The sequence below is a fragment of the Chiloscyllium plagiosum genome, unplaced genomic scaffold (assembly GCF_037043375.1).
Source record: "Chiloscyllium plagiosum isolate Xiang-an unplaced genomic scaffold, Cpla_swu_hap1 HiC_scaffold_15, whole genome shotgun sequence".
NCBI classification, from domain to species: domain Eukaryota; kingdom Metazoa; phylum Chordata; class Chondrichthyes; order Orectolobiformes; family Hemiscylliidae; genus Chiloscyllium; species Chiloscyllium plagiosum.
This window is the reverse complement of record NW_028270153.1, coordinates 4,462,043-4,483,382: the sequence shown is the minus strand read 5'-3', so window position 1 is coordinate 4,483,382 and position 21,340 is coordinate 4,462,043. Positions and strand designations below refer to the sequence as shown.

Sequence of the window (21,340 nt, the reverse complement as noted above, 5' to 3'; positions counted from 1 at the left end):
TTGTTGAAGTCAATATTAAGTCCAGAAAGCTGGAGAGTTCCCAAGTGGAAAATGAGGTGTTGTTCTTCCAGCTTATGCTGAGCTTCACTGGAGCACTGCAGCAAGGCTGAGACAGAGATGTTGGCTGGGAACAGGGTGGGCTGTTAAAGTGGCAGGCAACTGGAAGCTCAGGATCTCTTTCTCGAACCGAACATAGATGGCCTACAAAGCAGTCATCAAATCTACACTTCAGCTCCCCAGTATAGAGGGGATCACATGGTGAGCAGTAAATGCAGTAGACTAGATTGTGAGAAGTGCAAGTAAAGTGCTGCTTCACCTGGAAGGTGCGTCTGGGCCCTTGGATACGGAGGAAGGAGGAGGGAAATGGGCAGGTGTTACACCTTTGGTGGTTGCAGGGGAAGGTGCCGTGGGGATGTTGGGAAGTGAAGGAGGAGTGGACCAGGATATCCTTGTGGATGGCTGACAAGGGAGGGGAAGGGTAGATGTGTCTGGTGTTGGCATCCTGCAGGTGGTGGCAGAAATGGCGGCTAATGACCCTCTGGATATGGAACAACAACAAAAGTTTCTGGAAAATCTCAGCAGTTTTGGCAGCATTTGTGTAGAGAAATCAGAGTTACCATGTCGGGTCCAGTGTCCCTTCCCCAGAACTTCTGAAGTTCCAAAGAAGGGCCACTGGACCTGAAACACTAACTCTGTTTTTCTCCATCGGTGCTGCCAGATCTGCTGAGTTTCTCCAGCAAGCTCTGTTTTTGAGCTTGCTCTCAGTGGTACTGTTTACACTTTCTCACCTGCTCCCTCAATGTCTTTCAGTAGGTCACAGGTTCAAGGCCAACTTCAGAAAGTTTAGAACAATGTTTCAGTGACACCTTTCCAAAGAGCAGTGAGGGAGTGCTGTAGTAGGGACACAGGAGCAACTGCTTTCACAGTTTATGTGAATTAAGGGTTTGATAGAGAGAAATTATTTTGTCTAGTTGGGGTGGAACATGGGTGTGATCTGAAAATTAGAGGCAGTATTTTCTGGTGTGAAATGAGAGATCACTTCCATTCATGAAGCGTAGTCATGGAGATGATGATCTATTGGATTTTAATGATCAAGAGATCAGTTAATATTCCAGGGACCTATATTCAAGTCTCACCGTGACAGATGATCGAATTTGAAGTCAATAAAAATCTGGTTTTCTCATGTCCTTCAGGGAAGGCAATCTGCCTGGTCTACATGTGACTCCAGACCCACAGCAATGAGCAACAAATGCTGGCAATGTTCACGTCCTGAGATGGAATAAAATGTTTGGAATTCTTCAATGGAAACTGATGTCAAATTAGTTGTTATTGTCAGATTTTCATTCACCGTGGTATTTAGGAATACAAGACAATGATGCGTGTATGGTGTTGGTTGCCAATCAGCCAGGATCCCATTGAAAATTTGATGGGCTGAATGGTCTCCTACTGTTCCAATGTTCTTAACAAACTTTGACTTGCAGAGCTTACTAATGACATACGTGGAGGACTAGTTACTGGTAGAATGCACAGAAATAATGTTGCATACATATCACACAGGTGAGCTGTACGCTGGGAATAACATTTCAGTTCCTTTACCTTTTGAGCTTCCCAAATATACTCCTTTAAACATCTTAAAGTGCTGACATAAAAACCCCATGTCACAGCTAAGACCTCGTGATATACGGGTATAGTGGTACAGTCCCTACCTCTGAGCCAGGGCACCCAGGTTTAAGTCCCGCTTGCTCCAGATCTGTGTAATAACTTCTCTGATCAAGTTGATTTGAAAATATCTGTACATTTTGGATCCTTCAAACACTATTGATTTGTATCAACTGTACGAGCTGTTTATTTAAGGACATTTAAGCGAGATTTGTTGACTGGACCATCCTTGAATCTCGTGTCAGTTTTAGTAACCTCTTCCTATACAAAGCTAACGGGCTATTCATTATGACACTACCACAGATTTTATTGAGGAAGTTACTGTTGCAAACTATTAAACGTGGGTCAGAAAGCTGGACAGGAAACAGAAATGTGTGTCATTATTTTCACAGCTGTAGCTGCCTTACTAAAGCAGTGCTGAATAGATCTACCCGTGTTTAAGTGCAAGGATCACTCCCGGTTGATATTATTGCAGTAATCCATTTATTTCCTTCTACAGACAATTCTTGTGGGCAATACTGAGCTACTAAAAACCTAGGGCCTCTGTCAGGGCTCTCCGCAACTGTGGTGTTTATTTCGGGAACTTCCTTGTGCAAAAACCCTGGTTATCCCATTCCTGAAGTCCCCCATGATAAGCAAGTCTCTGCTCTGCTGATGATGTTCTTTCAGCTGAACAATCAAACCAGAGCTGGGCAAACAGATTCCCACTGGGAGAGAGTGAACACTGCAGCTGCTGGAGGTCAGAGTCAGAAAGGGTGGTGCTGGAAAAGCACAGCTGGTCAGGCAGCATTCAAGTAGCAGGAGAGTCAACGTTTCGAGTATAATCTCTTTAGTTTATGTTTGAAACGTTGACCCTCCTGCATCTCGGATCCTGCCTGACCGGCTGTGCTTTTCCAGCACCACCCTTTTTGACTGATTCCCACTGCCAATCCCATCGCAAATCCTGAAGGTTGTAGTCATTCCTCAGTGGTGGTGGTGGTGGGGGGGGTGGAGTAGGAGGGAGGTTAGGGCCCTGTTACAGACGGGGTATGGTGGTCAGAACTCACTCAGGACCCCCTGGCTCCTAGTGTTTTTGGAGTTCTTACATTTCAGCTCACGACCCACCTTGAGGGAGCCCCCAGCCCCTGCTTTGGGAAGCTCTGAATTAAACTGAACCCCCCTCCAGCCTCCACCCTCCCCCCCCCCCCCCCCCCCGCCCCCGCCCCCCCCCCCCCCAAACCTTCCCTGTCAGGTGGATCTCACAAATCCCACTCTCCATTTCAGAAAGCCAGTCACCCTTAACAACCCCCCGGCTAGACAGCATCATCTGATCCTTTCACCCGGGAAATTTTAAAAAGTGGCTCCTTTGAATGCTCTGGTGTTTGCTTGCAATCAGATTCCGTAAGACCATTCAGTATCAGAGCAGAATTAGGCCATTCAGCCCATCGAGTCTGCTCTGCTTTTCTATCATGGCTGCTATGTTTGTCAACCCCATTCTCCTGCTTTGCCAACATAACCCTGGCTCCCCTTACTCATCAAGAACCTATCTATAATCAGTGTGAAATGCACTCAAAGACTTGACTCCAGTCAGTTTAAACCTAACAGAGTAAACTCTAGCAGGGATCAGGATAGCAGGACATTAAACCATTACTTGCTAGAGAAAGGAAGCTCTGCAGCTGCCTGCCTTTCTAAGAGGCGGGACTAAGAAGTTATGTAATCTCTTTACTCTTTCCTGACAAGGGGAAGTACAATTAATTCGACTGAACTGATGAACAGTTAGAGAGGAACTGCTTTACTGGGCCATATACTGTCTGACTGGTCAGAGGAGACTGCAGTCGATCAGGTTGTGGGAGAGAGCTGCAATCTCTGTCCTGTTCCCGCAGCTGGACGTGTGAACAGTCTGTGCATTCATGTTGGGCTCAGCTGGAGAAATCAATGCAGTTTCTGATCGTGTCAACAAGCTGGGAGTAACAGCAGGAAACTCAGGGCCCCCTCCAACCCTCGTCATGATGATTGCTGAAACCCTGTAGTCACTGGGCCCTCTCTAATTTTCAGGTAATTCAAGCTTTAAAAGAGAAAGTTGTTAAAATAAGTTAAGTTTTGGAAATCAAACTTTAGGCAGACAGTATGTTCTTAGGCAGCTCCCCCATTTCAACTCCTGAGCCATTTTTTCTGATGATTTCAAGAGTGAACGTCAAATACTTAAGGGACCAATATGTAACAGGATGTACATGTGCATGCAACGTGTATGTGTGAGTGTCTGTGTGTGTATCCGTCTCTGAGTTCTGTATGTAGGTGAGTGTGTGATAGTGACTCCGTGAGTGTAAACGTGGGGATAGTTCTGTGAGTCTGTCTCGGTGTGTGCATGTTGTGCGTCTGTGATGAGTGTTTGTGAGTGAGTGTGCAAATGTGTGTGCACTTGTGTGTATGTCTGTCTGCCTTTGTGCATGCCTACATGTTTGTTCATGTGTATCAGTGTATGTGTGTTTGTGTTTTGAGTGTGTACACCAGTGCATGTGTGTGTTTGTCTCTGTACCAATGCATGTTTATGCGTGTAACTTTGAGGTTTTGTGTATCAGTTATGTCAGTGTGTGTACGCACGTATGTCTGTGCAAGTTTGATGTGTCTGTATCAGTGTGTGTATGTATCTGTGTATCAGGGAGCGTGAGTGTGTGTGCGTGTGTCAGGGTGTGTCTGGGGGTGTATATGTATTTCTTTGAGTAAGTGTATGTGTTCTTGTGAGTTTGTATGAGTGAGTGTGTTTGTGTATATGAGAGAGACTGAGTGGGAGACTCATGTATTTATTTCTCTTCCTTTGTGCTTGATTAAGCTGGGATAAAGAAATGTTTTCAGCACAAATAGCATTCTTGATTTCCTATTTTAATGTCACGAGTTGAATGTGAGTTGAGGAGGGGTTTGGAGACTGCATATCCCACACTGGATGGCTGGATTAATGAGGTTTCCAGTCAGGGAAACAGTACAGGTATCACAATCAGCTTCAGTTCCCCAGGCCAGGGAGCGGACACCATCTCCTTGTCACAATCTTGTGATCATTCAGTGGGGGGAAATGCATCAATGTGGACAGGAACAGGATTAGGAGTGGCAACCTAATCTTGAGTTTGGGAGTTGAAATAAAATAGCTACAATACAGATCAAATCAAGTGCCATTGTTCTCTCTTTAATTTAACTGCGTCACTTTTCAAGAACTGATTTAATTTGCATTGAATTCTCCCTGTGACTTGGCCAATTCCTCTAATGAGACCTGAGGAGATGTGACAGTGTAATTGTTTGCAGAAAGCAGAATGCCATCTTTTCAGTAATTTGTCCTTCATGTGGACACATGGAAACCAGGATGGGGGTGATATAACCATGGGGGTCCAGTGTCTGTTATAGCTCAGGGCAGATAATAAGCTGAATGAAAAGGCTACCAATCAGGGTGAGAACTTACACTGGAAAGTGTTCACAGAATGTTGAACATTCATGAATTTCGGTCAGTTTTCAGCCTAAGGATTTGAACTGCAGGGCAATTAGGATGTCCAAAGTTGTTGATGAGAAATGACCATGTAACGCAAAAAGACAAACAAATGTCAGGTATTGGCCAGGACAGCTCAGAATGTGAATCAGTGTCTGATCATTTCTCAGTTTTGCTGTTAACTCAGCTTTAGTCAGGAGGTTTTGTGTAAATGTTACTGTTTAGTATGAGGTTAATACAGTAATAAGAAATGGACTTGATCAATCTGCTCCTGCTCTAATGCTGTTAGTTTGAGGAGTAACTGATAAATTAGAATATTCACCTTTTTGTAAGACCCCTTACAGAGTGTGACAGACTGGCCAACACAGTGACCCCCCCTCATCCCAACACAAAACTGCAGACAGGAGAACCAGGAGGCTTGCCTTTTCACAGCATCTTTTGAAATGCTAACTTTATTTGACCAGTGGAGTACTTTAGAAATGCAGTAACATTTGTAGTGCACAACATGCAACAACCGATTTACAGGAGCAGGCCAGATGCTGGGACTCCTGCAGCGAGTAACTCACCTCCTGACTCTTCACAGTGTGTCTGCCATCTACAAGGCACAGGTCAGGAGTGTGATGGAGTACTCCCCACTTGCTCTGGATGGGTCCAGCTCCAGAACCATCCAGGTCAAAGGCAACCCCCTTGATTGGTAACACATCGACAAGCATCCACGTCCTCCACCACCAACGCTGAGTGGAGCAGAAATTCGGGGAGGCGATGGTCACATGGTATTATCACTGGATTATTAATTTAGAGACCCAGGTAATGTTCTGGGACCTGCATCTATAGCAGATGATGGGATTAAAAATCTGAATTGTAAGTCGACTGGTGAACCCATTATTGATTGTCAGAGTAAACCCATCTGGTTCACTAATGTCATTTAGCGAAGGAAATCTACCATCCTTAGCTGCTCTGGCCTACACGTGACTCTAGACCCACAATAACTGACCTATGGGCAATACATGCTGGCCCATCCTGCAATCCTGCTACCTGCAATCTCTGATTAAAATTTAAGAAAAGCTCCTTCGATAGTGAAATAACTCCACAGGGGCTGGTATCCTGTCATCAAGTTACCCTTTATTTACCTGTGGAGTCAGAGAATCATACAGCACGGAAACAGATCATTCGGTCCAACCAGTCCATGCCGAACATAACCCCAAACTAAACCAGCCCCACCTGCCTGTTCCTCGCCCATAGCCCTCCAAACACTTCGAATTCATACATCTATCTAAATGTCTTTTCAATGTTTGTAACTGTACCTGCGCCCACCACTTCCTCAGGAAGTTCATTCCACACATGAACCACCCTCTGTGTAAAAAAAATTGCCCTCCATGTCTTTTTAAAATCTCTCCTCACCTTAAAAATGTGACCCCATCTTGAAATCCCCCATCCTAGGGAAAAGACACCTGACCTTAACCCTATCTATACCCCTCATTATTTTATAAACCTCTATCAGATTGCGTCTCATCCCCACTCTCATTTCCTCCGAGCCAGATCTCAGATCTGCGGTAGTGCTTATTTTTTCCCCAGCACCCATGGTGTGTGTGTGTGCAGGTGTGAGACACAGTGAGAGACACAAGGTGCACGAATCTTTATTCAGTTTCCACCACTAGGAAGATAGGAAAACACCCAGGTGGCCAGTGACAAGCAGTGCCCTTCACAAAAGGGCAGTGCTGTGTGATCAAACTGTGAAGGAGAGGGTAGGGATTAAATCAAAATAGAGTTGGAGGGAGAAATGATGCACTCCACGCCCTGCGGCACCCACCTCTCCCTGAACAACTCCAGGGTGTTGGTGGACACCGCGTGCTACACTGCTTTTTTTTTATTTACAAGCAGTGCTCTCCCTTCTGTTTACTTTTTTTTTCCTTCTTTATTTTCTTAATTTAACCCCCACACTCCCACCTAAGTGCAGTAGTGCTTATTTTATCCCCAGCACCCATGGTGTGTGTGTGTGCAGGTGTGAGACACAGTGAGAGACACAAAGTGCACAAATCTTTATTCAATTTCCACCACCAGGAAGATAGGAAAACACTTGAGTGGCCAGTGACAACACTGCCCTTCACATCAAAGGGCAGTGCTGTGTGATCAAAACAGTGAAGGGGAGGGTAGGGACTAAATCAAAATAGAGTTGGAGGGAGAAATAATGCACTCCACTCCCTGCGGCGCCCACCTCTCCCTGAACATCTCCAGGGTGGACACCGCATGCTACACTCTGCTTTATTTTTTAAATTTTTTTTATTTTTTCTTTATTCAATTTCCACCCCAGGAAGATAGGAAAACACCCGAATGGCCAGTGACAAAAACTGCCCTTCACATCTCCTGTTTTTCTTTTTTTTACTGATCTAGCTCCCTCAAGAGCCAGCTCTCAGAACAAACAGTACCTTTAACACTCCTGTTTTTTTTTATTTTCCCCCACACTGCCGCCTAACTGCGGTAGTGCTTATTTTTTCCCCAGCACCCATGGTGTGTGTGTGCAGGTGTGAGACACAGTGAAAGACACAAAGTTTTTTTTTAAGAGTTCAACGTCTTTAAAATGTGAACTAAATTCCATTTCTTCCCTTTCTTTTAGCTGGTTATGAAGTCCTCCCCTTACCCCCATTTCATTTACTGTCCTTTCAAGTCTGGCAGGAGACACATCATTGTTCTGCCATGCTCACATTCTGATCACATAATCTGAACTGTCAACATGGTTAGATCAGTCTGGGGATGAGGTCCTGATGAACTCCAACTCCCAGCAAAAGACACAAAGTGCACGAATCTTTATTCAAATTCCACCACCAGGAAGATAGGAAAACACCCGGGTGGCCAGTGACAAACACTGCCCTTCACATCAAAGGGCAATGCTGTGTGATCAAAACAGTGAAGGGGAGGGTAGGGACTAAATCAAAATAGAGTTGGAGGGAGAAATGATGCACTCCACTCCCTGCGGCGCCCACCTCTCCCTGAACAACTCCGCATGGACACCGCATGCTACACTCTGCTTTATTTTTTTTTATTTTTTTTTTAATCCCTTGTTTCTTTTTTTTATATAATTTAACCCCCACACTACCACCTAAGTGCGGTAGTGCTTATTTTTTCCCCAGCACCCATGGTGTGTGTGTGCAGGTGTGAGACACAGTGAAAGACACAAGGTGCACGAATCTTTATTCAATTTCCACCACCAGGAAGATAGGAAAACACCCGGGTGGCCAGTGACAAGCAGTGCCCTTCACATCAAAGGGCAGTGCTGTGTGAAGGGGAGGGTAGGGACTAAATCAAAATAGAGTTGGAGGGAGAAATGATGCACTCCACTCCCTGCGGCGCCCCCCTCTCCCTGAACAACTCCAGCGTGGACACCGCATGCTACACTCTGCTTTTTTTTTTCTTTTCTTTGTGTGTGTGCAGGTGTGAGACACAGTGAAAGACAAAATCTCCTGTTTTTTTTTCTTTTTTTCCTCAAAGGGCAAGCACACATGTTTTTTTTTTCTTTACCCCCACACTACCACCTAAGCGCGGTAGTGCTTATTTTTCTTCCCCAGCACCCATGGTGTGTGTGTGCAGGTGTGAGACACAGTGAAAGACACAAAGTGCATGAATCTTTATTCAAATTCCACCACCAGGAAGATAGGAAAACACCCGGGTGGCCAGTGACAAACACTGCCCTTCACATCAAAGGGCAATGCTGTGTGATCAAAACAGTGAAGGGGAGGGTAGGGACTAAATCAAAATAGAGTTGGAGGGAGAAATGATGCACTCCACTCCCTGCGGCGCCCACCTCTCCCTGAACGACTCCAGGGTGGACACCGCATGCTACACTCTGCTTTATATTTTTTTTATTTTTTTTTATTTTTTTTTTATTTTAACCCCCACACTACCACCTAAGTGCGGTAGTGCTTATTTTATCCCCAGCACCCATGGTGTGTGTGTGCAGGTGTGAGACACAGTGAAAGACACAAAGTGCACCAATCTGTATTTAATTTCCACCACCAGAAAGATAGGAAAACACCCGGGTGGCCAGTGACAAGCACTGCCCTTCACATCAAGGGACAGTGCTGTGTGATCAAAACAGTGAAGGGGAGGGTAGGGACTAAATCAAAATAGAGTTGGAGGGAGAAATGATGCACTCCACTCCCTGCGGCGCCCACCTCTCCCTGAACGACTCCAGGGTGGACACCGCATGCTACACTCTGCTTTATATCTGTCCACCAGGGCTTCCTGATTGGACCAAATTAATAGCACCAACCCGGGAACTCATTTTTGATGAGGTTGAGCTGGCTGACCTTGTTACAATCACTACAGACAGCACCTTCCAAACCCAAAATCAAATCTAGATGGACAAGGGCAGCAGATACATGAGAACACCAGCTCCTGTAAGTTCCCCTCCAAACCACTTCCCATTCTGACTTGGAAATGTATCACCTTTCCATCAGTGTCACTGGGTCAAAATCCCCAGTTTCAGAAACAATCACATTTCAGTGGGGAGGGAGTCACGTGTAGGCCAGACCAGTCCCTAAAACCCATTGTGAACTAGCTGAGTTTTTACATGGTAACAAAATCAAACAAAGAACTGCAGATGCTGGAGATCTGAAACAAAACCAGAAATTGCTGGAGAAACTCAGCAGGTTTGGCAGCATCTGTGGAAAGAAAGCAGAGTTAATGTTTTGAGTCTAGTGATCCTTCCTCAGAACTCGATGGGTCAGTGAGATGGATTTTTACACAATAATTATCAAGGGTTAGCTACTACCTAGATTTGTTAATTGAATTTAAAATCCACACTGGATTTAAATCCAGGGCTCTAGAACTTTTGCCTGAGCCTCTGGTTTACTAACCCAATGGCACTGACTCTCCACATCCACCCTGACGGAGGTGCACTGATTGTTGCTGGCCAAGCAATGGTCATGTTTTTAACGAAGCAAGATCCTAGTCGTAATTTAAAATGGAAAATACTGAAAGCACTTAACAGAAAAGGCAGCAGCGTCTGTGGAGCGAGAGAAACAGAAGATCAGGCCAATGACCCTCCAGCAAATCTGGAGCAGGTTGGAGATGGAACAGAGTACAGAGGCAGAGAAAAGCAGCAAAACTGGAGAACATCCCAAAGGGAAGATCAGTAATAGAGTGAAAGAAGAGATAATGGAAGGGGCAAGACAGTTGGGTTGTGGGGTGTGGACTCATCAGTAAACAAACGCTGGGTCCAGAGGAAGTGTCAACGGCAACAGAAAATGATTGCCAACAGCTGCTGTCCAAAACCTGGAGTCCCGAGTTCTGATCCGAATCGTTGAACTCACAAGGCTGTGTGTGCCTGTCAGAGGATGAGGTGCTGATGCTCAATCTTATACTGAACTCCTTGGCACAGTGCAGGAGACTGAGCACGGCGAGACCCATGTGGAAGTGGGCTGGAGAACTAAAAGGGCATGTGACAGGAAACTCGCACCAGTGGATTCAGCTGTCTTACACAGCAGCAATCTAACCTGTATCTGGTCTCCACACAGTGGAGGAGGCAGCACTGCGAGCAGAGAATGTACTGTACAAAACCCAACAAAATGCAAGTAAATTTGTGAACATCTGTCCTTAGGGATCTCCTTCTCTGGTTAGCCCCAAGGTAGATGTGTCCATTTATGGGCTGCAGACATTGGGAAGGGTATCAGAGCCTTGGATACGGTACAGAGGTACTTCACTGGCACAGTGACAACAATGAGGGGTTTCAGCGACATGGAGAGATTGTAAAAACCCTTCTCAACAAGGAAGGTTAACAGGAGATTTAAAAGTTATTCAAATTCATGAAGGTGGAGAGTAAGGGCAGCACTGTGGCTCAGTGGTTAGCACTGCTGCCTCACGGCGCCAGGGACCCAGGTTCGATTCCAGCCTCGGGCGTCTGTGTGCAGTTTACACATTCTCCCTGTGTCTGCATGAGTTTCCTCCGGATGCTCTGGTTTCCTCCCACAGTCCAAAGATGTGCAGGTTAGGTGAATTGGCCATGCTAAATTGCCCGTAGTGTTCAGGGATGTATAGGCTAGGTGCATTAGTCAGGGGAAATGTTGAGGAATTGGTCTGGGTGGGTTACTCTTCGGTGCGTTGGAGTGGACTTTTTGGGTGAAATGGTCTGTGTCCACACTGTAGGGATTCTATGATTCTTAATAGTTTCCAATGGAAGGAACGTGAGTAACCAGAGGATACAGATTTAAGTTAATTGGTAAAAGAAATAGTAGTGGAAATGAAGGTAATATTTAGTTGTATAGGAAATTAAAATAAATATTTTAAAATGTGAAATAAGAGAACTACATTTATATAGCATCTGATACAACCTCAAGATGCCCCATTGTAAATGAGATACTTTTGATGGCTACCAATTGTGAGAAACACAGTTAGTAACTTGCGCACAGCAAGCTCCCACAGACAGCTACGTGATCATGACACAAGATCATTTCTTTAGTCACTGTGGGATAACAATTGGCTGGGATACTGGAGAGGGCTGCCCAGAGTTTTGAACAGTTGAGCACATTTAAAGATGAAAGCATCAGTTGGGCATCTGGTCCGGGAGTCAGCAATCCCTCGGTGCTGTGTTGGGAATGTCGGTACAGATTAGGTGATCGTGGTTATTGCGAAGGACCCTTCTGAGCCAGGCTACAACGACCCACCAAATCACTTCCCCAAACTACAGGCAGATGGTTATAGAGAAAGCAACTCAAGAGGATGTGGAATTTGAGGAAGAGCTAATTGGTCAAAAACACTGCAGTGAGCAGCTCCACTGAGAATAGGGCTTAAACCTGACAACTACCCAGGGCCATTGGGTGATTGATTGCTTGATTGATTGTTGTCACATGTCCCGAGATACAGTGAAAAGTGTTGTTTTGTGTGCTGTACAGGCAAGTCGTACCAAGTGCTGAACAGAAGTAGCCCCTCAGGCACCAAAATAAAAGACTTTCAGGAAATTACTTGGAATGCAAAATGTATTACAAAAGAATAAACCAGTCCATGAAAAACTGAACAGTACATAAAAGAAAATTGGACATTTCATGAAAGCCTTTTGAATTAGTCAACACAAATGACGGAATGATGCACTTGAATAATTTTTGCTGAACTTGAACATTCAGAGGGACTGCTTCACAGTGAAAACAATGGTTTCTGTGTCTGTCCCTTACTCAAAAGGAATGGTCTCGATTGTCAGACTGGGATTGAATGGCCAACTGATCATGTGTCCAACTTATTGCAATGACATCTCAGATTCAATTACATGTGAGTGACACATAGTGATATTCAATTACATAGTGATATCTTCACTATGGATTTGCAGACAATTTGTTGATATCTGCACAGTCTAATCATGTCAGGAGCTGTAACTTCCTCCGCAGCATGTAAATACCAATGAAACATAACAGGTCCAGAGGGGACAGGAATAAAAAGGTGCCAAAAGGCTGTTTGCCCTTGTAGGGGAGACTGTGGACTAACAGACATAGGTTTAAAAAAGAAGTCTCCCATTTAAGACAGAGATATGGAGGTTATCTATCTCTCAAGAGGGTCATAAGTCTTTGGGACTCTCTTCCCAGGGAGCAGTCATGTGGGGATCATTGGATACTTTCAAGTCAGAGGTAGATAAGGTGTTCACTAACAAATGGCATGTTAAATGGTGATGCAAAGAGGATGTTGGCCTTCATAGCAAGAGGAATTTGAGTACAGGAGCCGGGATGTCTTGCTACAATTGTACAGAGCCTTGGTGAGAGCACACCTGGAGCACTGAGTGCAGTTTTGGTCTCCTTACCTCAGGAAGAATGTTCCTGTAAATGGAGAGAGTGCAGCAAAGGTTTATCAGAGATAGCAGGACTGACAGGAATAAAAGGGTACAGGGAGAAAGCGGGATTTGGGGACTGAGTTGAATGATCAGCCATGATCACATTGAATGGGGGAGCAGGTTCAAAGGGTCGAATGGCCTACTCCTGCTCCTAGTTTCTGTGTTCCCAAAAAGGGAGTTAATCAGGGATTTGCACTTGAGGCCATTGAATGACGTGCTCCGAATTCACATGTTGGATACGAGCTGGAATCAGAGAGCTCGATTCAATATGAGGAAAGACTCGTCCTGGTGTCATTGACAATTTGAGCAACCGCAACCACCAGCAAAACCAAGTTAGAAGGAAAAGGAGAAGGAAGTACAGCACAGCATATCCCAAAAATAACCCCAATAAATGAACCGAATGTGAAACCTGCAACCACTGGCGATGGCTTAGGCAACGGTAGACACATTTAAGAGGAAGCTAGTTAACTGAGAGAAAATTGAATAGAAGGGTATTTTCATGTTGTAGCCAAGAGAGAAACCACTAAAAACATTCAGCAAGGCCTGTGTGGAGAGAATCTGACTTAACATTACTGGTCCTGGGGTCATTTGATCGGAATGTGCCCATATCGATTTGGCGGATTACATTGGCTCCTTGTTTCTGACCTTGATTTTGAAATTCTCATCCCAGATTTGACATCCCTCCACAGACTCACCCCTCACTATCTCTGTAGCCTCCTCACAACCCTCTGAAACCCCAGCCCTGTCTGATCCTAACATGATGTGCTCCATCATTGGCTGAAGGCCATACCTTCAGCTGCCCAGAGTCTAAATTCTGTGATTAGAGACAGAAAACCCTGTCAATATACTCAGCAGCTGTGGCAAGAGAAGCAGAATTCCACAAGTCTCTGTCTACCTCTCTATCTCCCAGGGAGATGCATGATTTAAGCTTTAAATCTTAAAACCTTGGAAGTTTGATGAAGCTTTCAGTGATCTGTCCTTTTCTCTCTTTTTTGGATCAGACTTTGTTTCCTAATGAGAATGTGTTTCTGGAAGAACACAGCAGGTCAGGCAGCATCCGAGGAGCAGGGGAGTCAACGTTTTGGGCATAAGCCCTTCATCAGAGCTCCAGCCTGAAACGTCGATTCTCCTGCTCCTCGGATGCTGCCTGACCTGCTGTGCTTTTCCAGCAACACACTCTCAACTCTGATCTCCAGCATCTGCAGTCCTCACTTTCTCCTAGTTGATATAAAATAATAAGTCAATGATGAAGATGCATTCAAATGGGTGAAAGTTCGTGTAGAGTATAAATGACAGCAAGTTAGGCCAAATGGCCTGATTCTGTCCAGTCATCGCAGAACCATTCAGAGGGAAGTTTCATTTTGTTTTTAGCTTTTGCTGAGTTTACAATCTCTTAGTAGGGGTAAAAGTTCCGCAGGAAAGTTTGGAATAAATTCTAAACATATTTATCACAGCAGAACTTTAATGTGAATGATTTCCCTGGAAGTTTGGAAAATGTCAAATTGAGTCATGAAATCTTCACCATGGAGGCCTCACTGTCCTGTCCTGAAACGGAAAGGCTGACTTTACAAAATGAAACAGGGCTGGTTTTGCGAGAAAATGACACCTTATTTCTCATTCTCCTTCAAAGAGAAAACTGATGTTAGGCGTTTACAAAGAAAACATTATTTCCTTGTGGGGGCCTGAAGCTAGACTTGGTTTTGATCACATTTAACAGACACAGCTGCCTACGTGTATCACACTGTGGTAAATGTGCCCTGCTCTGATTGGAGATGTAATCAGTCATTAGAAGGAACCTGCATTCATGTAGCATCTTTTGCAACTTCAGAGCACCCCCAATGCTCTTTACAGCCGGCAAAGTATTTGAGAACTGTTCTTTGGAACATTTCTGGGTTTATTCATTCAGAATTTGAGGAATAGTAGGTGAATTGATTGGAGCACTTAAACTGATAGAAGATTTCAAGAGGACAGCAAGGTAAAACCATTTTCTCTGGAGGGGAAGTAGTGTCAATGGCTCAGTCATTCTGAGTTTGATTGGGTCAGTCTGTGTTAATCACTAGAGGCCCATGACCAGTGGTGTACCACAGGCTTTGGTTATGGGTCTGTTGCTCTCAACTATGTGCATTAATGATCTAGACATGAATGTAGGAGAGTTGATCACCAGGTTCACAGACTTATTGGAGCTGCAGTAAGTGTTGAGACTGAGAACCTTACACTACAGGATGACAAAGACAGCTGGTCTGATGGACTGAACTGTGGAAAATGGAATTTAATCCTGTAAAGTATGAGGTGATATATTTTGGGGGCACTTAGAAGACAAGGGAGTTATACATTGAATAGCGGGACCCCAAGAAGTACACAAGATTAGAGGGATCTTGCTGTGCATGTCCATAGATCCTTGAAGTCAGCAGGGCAGGTAGATAAGGTGGGTAAGAAGGCAACTGGGATACTTGCCTTTATTAGTCAAGGCATTGAATACAAGAGGAAGGAGGTTGTGCTGGAACTGTAGGTAACATCAATCAGGCCAGAACTGGGGTAATGTGTGTGGTTCTCCACACTACAAGAAGGATGGGATTGCACTGGAGGAGGTACAGTGGCGATTCACCAGGATATTGCCTGGGTTGGAGTGATTGAGCTGTGAAGACACACTGGATAGCTAGGGTTATTCTCCACAGAACAGAAGAGTTCAGGAGAGGAGAGGAGACAGAATCTGATTACAACATTAAAATTAATTTCAAGACAGCTAGAATTCAAGAGTAGGGATGGATTGCTAAAGCTGTATACAACTCTGTTCAGACCACATTTAGAATATTGTGAGCAGTTTTCAGCCTTGTTTTGCTTTTAGTCACCTGTGTGGGTGTCTCTGGCTCAGCCAGCACTTTACTGCCCATCCCTAATTTGCTGATGTTGATTAATTGGGCCAATGGACTGAGGAGTAGTAGATATAGTTTAATTTGCATAAATGCAAGGTGTTGCATTATGGTAAGATAAGCAAGGGCAGGACTTATAGACTTAATAATAGGGCCCTGAGTAATGTTGTCATTCAGAGAGACCTAGGGGTGCAGGTACATAATTCTTTGAAATTTGAGTCACATGTAGATAGGGTGGTTAAGAAGGCATTTAGTCTGTTTGCCATCATTGCTCAGAGCATTGAGTACAGGAGTTGGGATGTCATGTTAAGGTTGTACGGAACATTGGTGAGACCACTTTAGTTAGCATAGACAATTTGGACCGAAGGGTCTATTTATGTGCTCTATGAATTCCCTGCTATAGGAATGATATTATTAAACTGGAGAGGGTTCAGAAAACATTTATAAGGATGTTGCCAAGACTGGAAGGTTTGAGTTATAAAGAAAGGCTGGATGAGCTGGAACATTTTTCCTTGGAGCATCAGAGTTTGAGGGGTGATCTTATAGAGGTTTATAAAATCATGAGGGGTATAGATAAAGTGAATAGCAATGAACTGCCAAAGGAAGTGGTCAAAATGGGTACAGTTACAACATCCATTTACCCATCCAGAGGGCTTCTCAATGTTATAATTGTACTATCCTCCACCACTTCCTCTGGCAGCACACTCCGTACACACACCAACCTCTGTATGAAAAAAGTTGCCTCTTAGGTTCCTTTTAAATCTTTTCCCTCTCACCTAATGCCCTCTAGTTTTGGACTCCCATACCCTGGCATAAAGACCTTGACTATCTACATTATGCATGCCTCTCATGATTTTATAAACCTCTCCAAGGTCACCCCTCAGCATTTGCCCTGTCTAGTCCTGTTTGAATGTTCTAGGTTTCTATGACAATCCCATCATTCTTCTGAATTCCAGTAAATATTGTCCAAACTAATCCAGTCTCCTTTTGTGTCTCAGTCCTGCCATCTCAGGAGTCAGTCTCTTTCCTCGTGTGGTTCAGATATTGTTTACTGCTGCTTCTTAAAACACTTTGGGATGTTTTACTGTGCTACACGAATGAAACTTATTCTTGTTGTTTATGAGTCATTAGTGAACCTCAGTCCGATGGGATTCTGATCAGATTTCAGTTGTTCCAGCCGGGATTGCAGTAGTAGTTTGATTGGTTATGGGCAGGCGTTGGAGACCTCAGCAATGTGTTAAGTATTATGGCCTTGATATTTTGCCTCAGGCAAAATCCCAAGCCCCTGTGTCTGAAGCTCTGCACTATTTATTATCAGGCTCCTTTCAATTTCATCACACAAAACTCCAACTTACAACTGCTGTCCATGAGTATAACTCACTATAAACAGAAAAATATCTCAAATCTCCATCACTGGAACAGGCCATTCTGTCCAACCAGTCCATGCTAGCCTTTATCTTTTTTCTTATTATTAATTCATGGGATGTGGGTGTCGCTGGCTGGACCAGTATTTATTACCTGACCCTAGTTGTCCCTTGAGAAGGTGGAGGTGAGCTGCCTTCTTGAACTGCTGCTGTCCATGTGTTGTGGGTTGACCCACAATGCCCTCATTCGGCAGAGTTGCAAGATTGTGACCCAGTAACAGTGAAGGAACGGCAATATATTTCCAAGTCAGGATGGTGAGTGGCTTGGAGGGGAACTTGCAGGGGGTGGGGTTCCCATGTATCTGCTGCCCTCTTCTAGGTGGAAGTGGTTGGGGTTTGGAAGGTGTTGTCTGAGGATCTTTGGTGAGTTTCTGCAGTGCATCTTGTAGATGGTACACACTGCTGCTACTGAGAGTCAGTGGTGGAGGGAGTGGATGCTTGTGGATGTGATGCCAATCAAGCGGCTGCTTTGTCCTGGATGGTGTTGAGCTCCTTGAGTGTTTCGATATCAGTCTCGTAAATGTTTGGAATTCCCTGTCCAGTGCCTCTATCACCTTTTACAGGACAGAGAGCAAAGTTTTCTGTACTACTGCAAATGTGATCTAACCAATGTTTGATGTAAGTTGATAATAACTACTTTTCATAGAGTTATAGAGATGCACAGCATGGAAACAGACCCTTTGGTCCAACCCATCCATGCCGACCAGATATCCCAACCCAATCTAGTCCCACCTGCCAGCACCTGGCCCATATCCCTCCAAACCCTTCCTATTCATATACCCATCCAAATGCCTCTTAAATGTTGCAATTGTACCAGCTTCCACCACTTCCTCTGGAAGCTCATTCTATACACGTACCACCCTCTGTTTGAAAAAATTGCCCCTTAGGTCTCTTTTATATCATTCCCCTCTCACCCTAAACCTATGCCCCCTAGTTCTGGACTCCCCCACCCCAGGGAAAAGGCTTTGTCTATTTATCCTATCCATGCCCCTCATAATTTTGTAAACCTCTATAAAGTCACCCCTCAGCCTCCGACACTCCAGGGAAAACAGCCCCAGCCTGTTCAACCTCTCCCTGTAGCTCAGATCCTCCAACCCTGGCAACATCCTTGTAAATCTTTTCTGAACTCTTTCAAGTTTCACAACATCTTTCCGATAGGAAGGAGACCAGAATTACATGCGATATTCCGACAGTGGCCTAACCAATCAATTTTATTCATTAAGCAATAAGACAGAGAGCTTTATTTGTTGCTTGTGAACCTGAACTGCAACTTGTCCCAATTTGTCTGTCCCTACACCTTTCCTCCTCCATTCTGGGCAGGTTAATATTCTCTTCATAAACAATGACCTTCCTCGCTTTCTTATTAAAATGTAATGCTTCACATTTGTCAAGGACATTCACTCGTGATAAGTTCACTCAGTAAGTTTGTTGCAGTCTTCTACTTTGTTACCTCATTATTTGCTATCACTAAAACACTGGGGGGGGGGGGGGGCATCTGCAACTTTAAAAATTGTATAGTCTGAATCATTTGTTGTATTTGTGAACAGGGCTCATTCCAGTGGATGAGTGTGGTGCTGGAAAAGCACAGCCGGTCAGGCAGCATCCGAGGAGCAGGAGAGTTGACGTTTCGAGCGTAATCTCTTCATCAGGAATGGGGGAGGATGGCCCAAGGAGGCTGAGAGATAAAGGGAAGGGGGGTGGGGATGAGGGAAGGTAACTGGGAATGCAATAGGTAAATGAAGGTAGGGGAGAGGTTGAGAGGAGGGTGGAGTGAATAGTTGGGAAGGAAGATGGACAGGTAAGACATTTCAAGAGGGCAGTGCTGAGTTGGAAAGTAGAATCTGGGATAAGGTGGGCGAAGGGGAAATGAGGAAACTGGTGAAATCGACATTGATCCCATGTGGTTGGAGGGTCCAAAGGTGGAAGATGAGATGTTGTTCCTCCAGGCATTGGGTGGTTAGAGTTTGGCGATGGAGGAGGCCCAGGACTTGCATGTCTTTAGTGGATTGGGAGGGGGAGTTAAACCCCATGGCCCCAAGGCGGTGGGTTTGTTTAGTGCGTGTGTCCCAGAGATGTTGGGACCCTCCAACTACACGGGATCAATGTAGATTTCACCAGTTTCTTCATTTCCCCTCCACCCACCTTATCCCAGATCCAACCCTCCAACTCAGCACAGCCCTCTTGACCTGTCTTACCTGTTTATCGTCCTTCCCACCTATCAGCTTCACCTTCCTCTCCATCCTATCACCTTAGCCCCTACCTTCATTGACTTATCACATTCCCAGCTACCTTCCCCTCAGCCCAACTCCCCTCCCATTTTTCTCTCAGCCCCCTTGGGCCACCCCCTCGTTCCTGAAGAACAGTTTAAGCTTGAAAAGTTGACTCTCCTGCTCCTCAGATGCTGCCTGACCGGCTGTGCTTTTCCAGCACCATTAAAGAATCACTAGAGAAAGATCAAGATAGTCATGGGAAGTTGTGTGTGGAGTCCCAGGAGATAGGGGAAGCACTAAATGAATGTTTTTCATCAGTATTCATACTGGAAAAAGACAATGTGGTCGAGGAGAATACTGAGATACAGGCTACTAGACTAGATGGGATTGAGGTTCACAAGGAGGAGGCGTTAGCAATTCTGGAAAGTGTGAAACTAGATAAATCCCCTGGGCCAGATGGGATTTATCCTCTGATTCTCTGGGAAGCCAGGGAGGAGATTGCAGAGCCTTTGGCTTTGATCTTTACATCATCATTATCTACAGGAGCAGTGCCAGAAGACTAGAGGATGGCAAATGTTCAAGAAGGGAAGTAGAGACAACCCTGGAAATTACAGACCAGTGAGTCTTACTTCAGTTGTGGGTAAAGTGTTGGAAAAGGTTATAAGAGATAGGATTTATAATCATCTAGAAAGGAATACATCTAGAAAGGGATAGTCAACATGGTTTTGTGACAGGTACATCATGCCTCATAAACCTTATTGACTTCTTTGAGAAGGTGACCAAACAGGTGGGTGAGGGTAAAGCGATTGATGTGGTATATATGGATTTCAGGAAGGCATTTAATAAGGTTACCCACGGTAGGCTATTGCACAAAATACGGAGGCATGGGATTGAGGGTGATTTAGCGGTTTGGATCAGAAATTAGCTAGCTGAAAGAAGACAGAGGGTGATGGTTGATGGGAAATGTTCATCCTGGAGTTCAGTTACTAGTGGGGTACCACAAGGATCTGTTTTGGGTCAACTACTGTTTGTCCTTTGTATAAATGATCTGGAATAGAGCGCAGAAGGATGGGTTAGTAAATTTGCGGATGACACTAAGGTCAGTGGAGTTGTGGATAGTGCTGAAGGATGTTGCAGGTTACAGAAGGACATAGGTAAGCTGCAAAGCTGGCCTGACAGGTGGAAAATGGAGTTTAATGCGGATTCACTTTGGAAGGAGTAACAGGAATGCAGAGTACTGGGCAAATGGTCAGACTCTTGGTAGTGTAGATGAGCAGAGAGATCTCAGTGTCCATGTACACGGATCCCTGAAAGTTGCCACCCAGGTTGATAGGGTTGTCAAGATGGCGTACAGTGTGCTAGCTTTTATTTGTAGAGGGATTGAGTTTCAGAACTATGAGGTCATGCTTCAGCTTTACAAGTTTCAGAACCACGAGATCATGCAGCTGTACGAAACTCTGGTGCAGCCGCACTTGGAGTACTGCTTACAGTTCTGGTCACAGCATTATAAGAAGGATGTGGAAATGTGGAAAGGGTTAAGAAGAGAGTTACTAGGATGTTGCCTGGTGCGGAGAGAATGTCTTATGATGAAAGGCTGAGGGACTTGAGGGTGTTTTCGTTTGAGAGAAGAAGATTGAGAGGTGACAACAGAGATATATAAGATAATCAGAGGGTTGGATAGGGTGGACAGGGACAGCCTTTTTCCTCAGATGGTGATGGCTAGTACAAGAGGACATAACTTTAAATTGAAGGGTAATAGATATAGGACAGATGTCAGAGGTAGTGTCTGTACTCAGAGTGTAGTAGGGGCGTGGAACGCACTGCCTGCAACAGGAGTAGACTCACCAACTTTAAGAGTATTTAAATGGCCATCGGATAAATATATGGATGACAGTGGAAAGGTGTAGGATAAATGG

General features: G+C 44.7%; 1 protein-coding gene across 3 annotated transcripts in view; it reads left to right on the top strand.

The window, feature by feature from the left end:
- The first annotated feature begins 3,411 nt into the window (after positions 1-3,411).
- Positions 3,412-21,340, top strand: part of LOC122559887 (DENN domain-containing protein 3-like) — a 180,647-nt gene continuing 162,718 nt past the window's right edge. For 2 of the 3 annotated variants that reach the window (XM_087994698.1, XM_087994696.1), the window contains exon 1: positions 3,416-3,693. The gene's annotated coding sequence lies outside the window, so the exon portion shown is untranslated. Of the gene's footprint in view, positions 3,694-21,340 lie in introns of all 3 variants that reach the window. The other variant, XR_015759511.1, reaches the window with a different exon arrangement.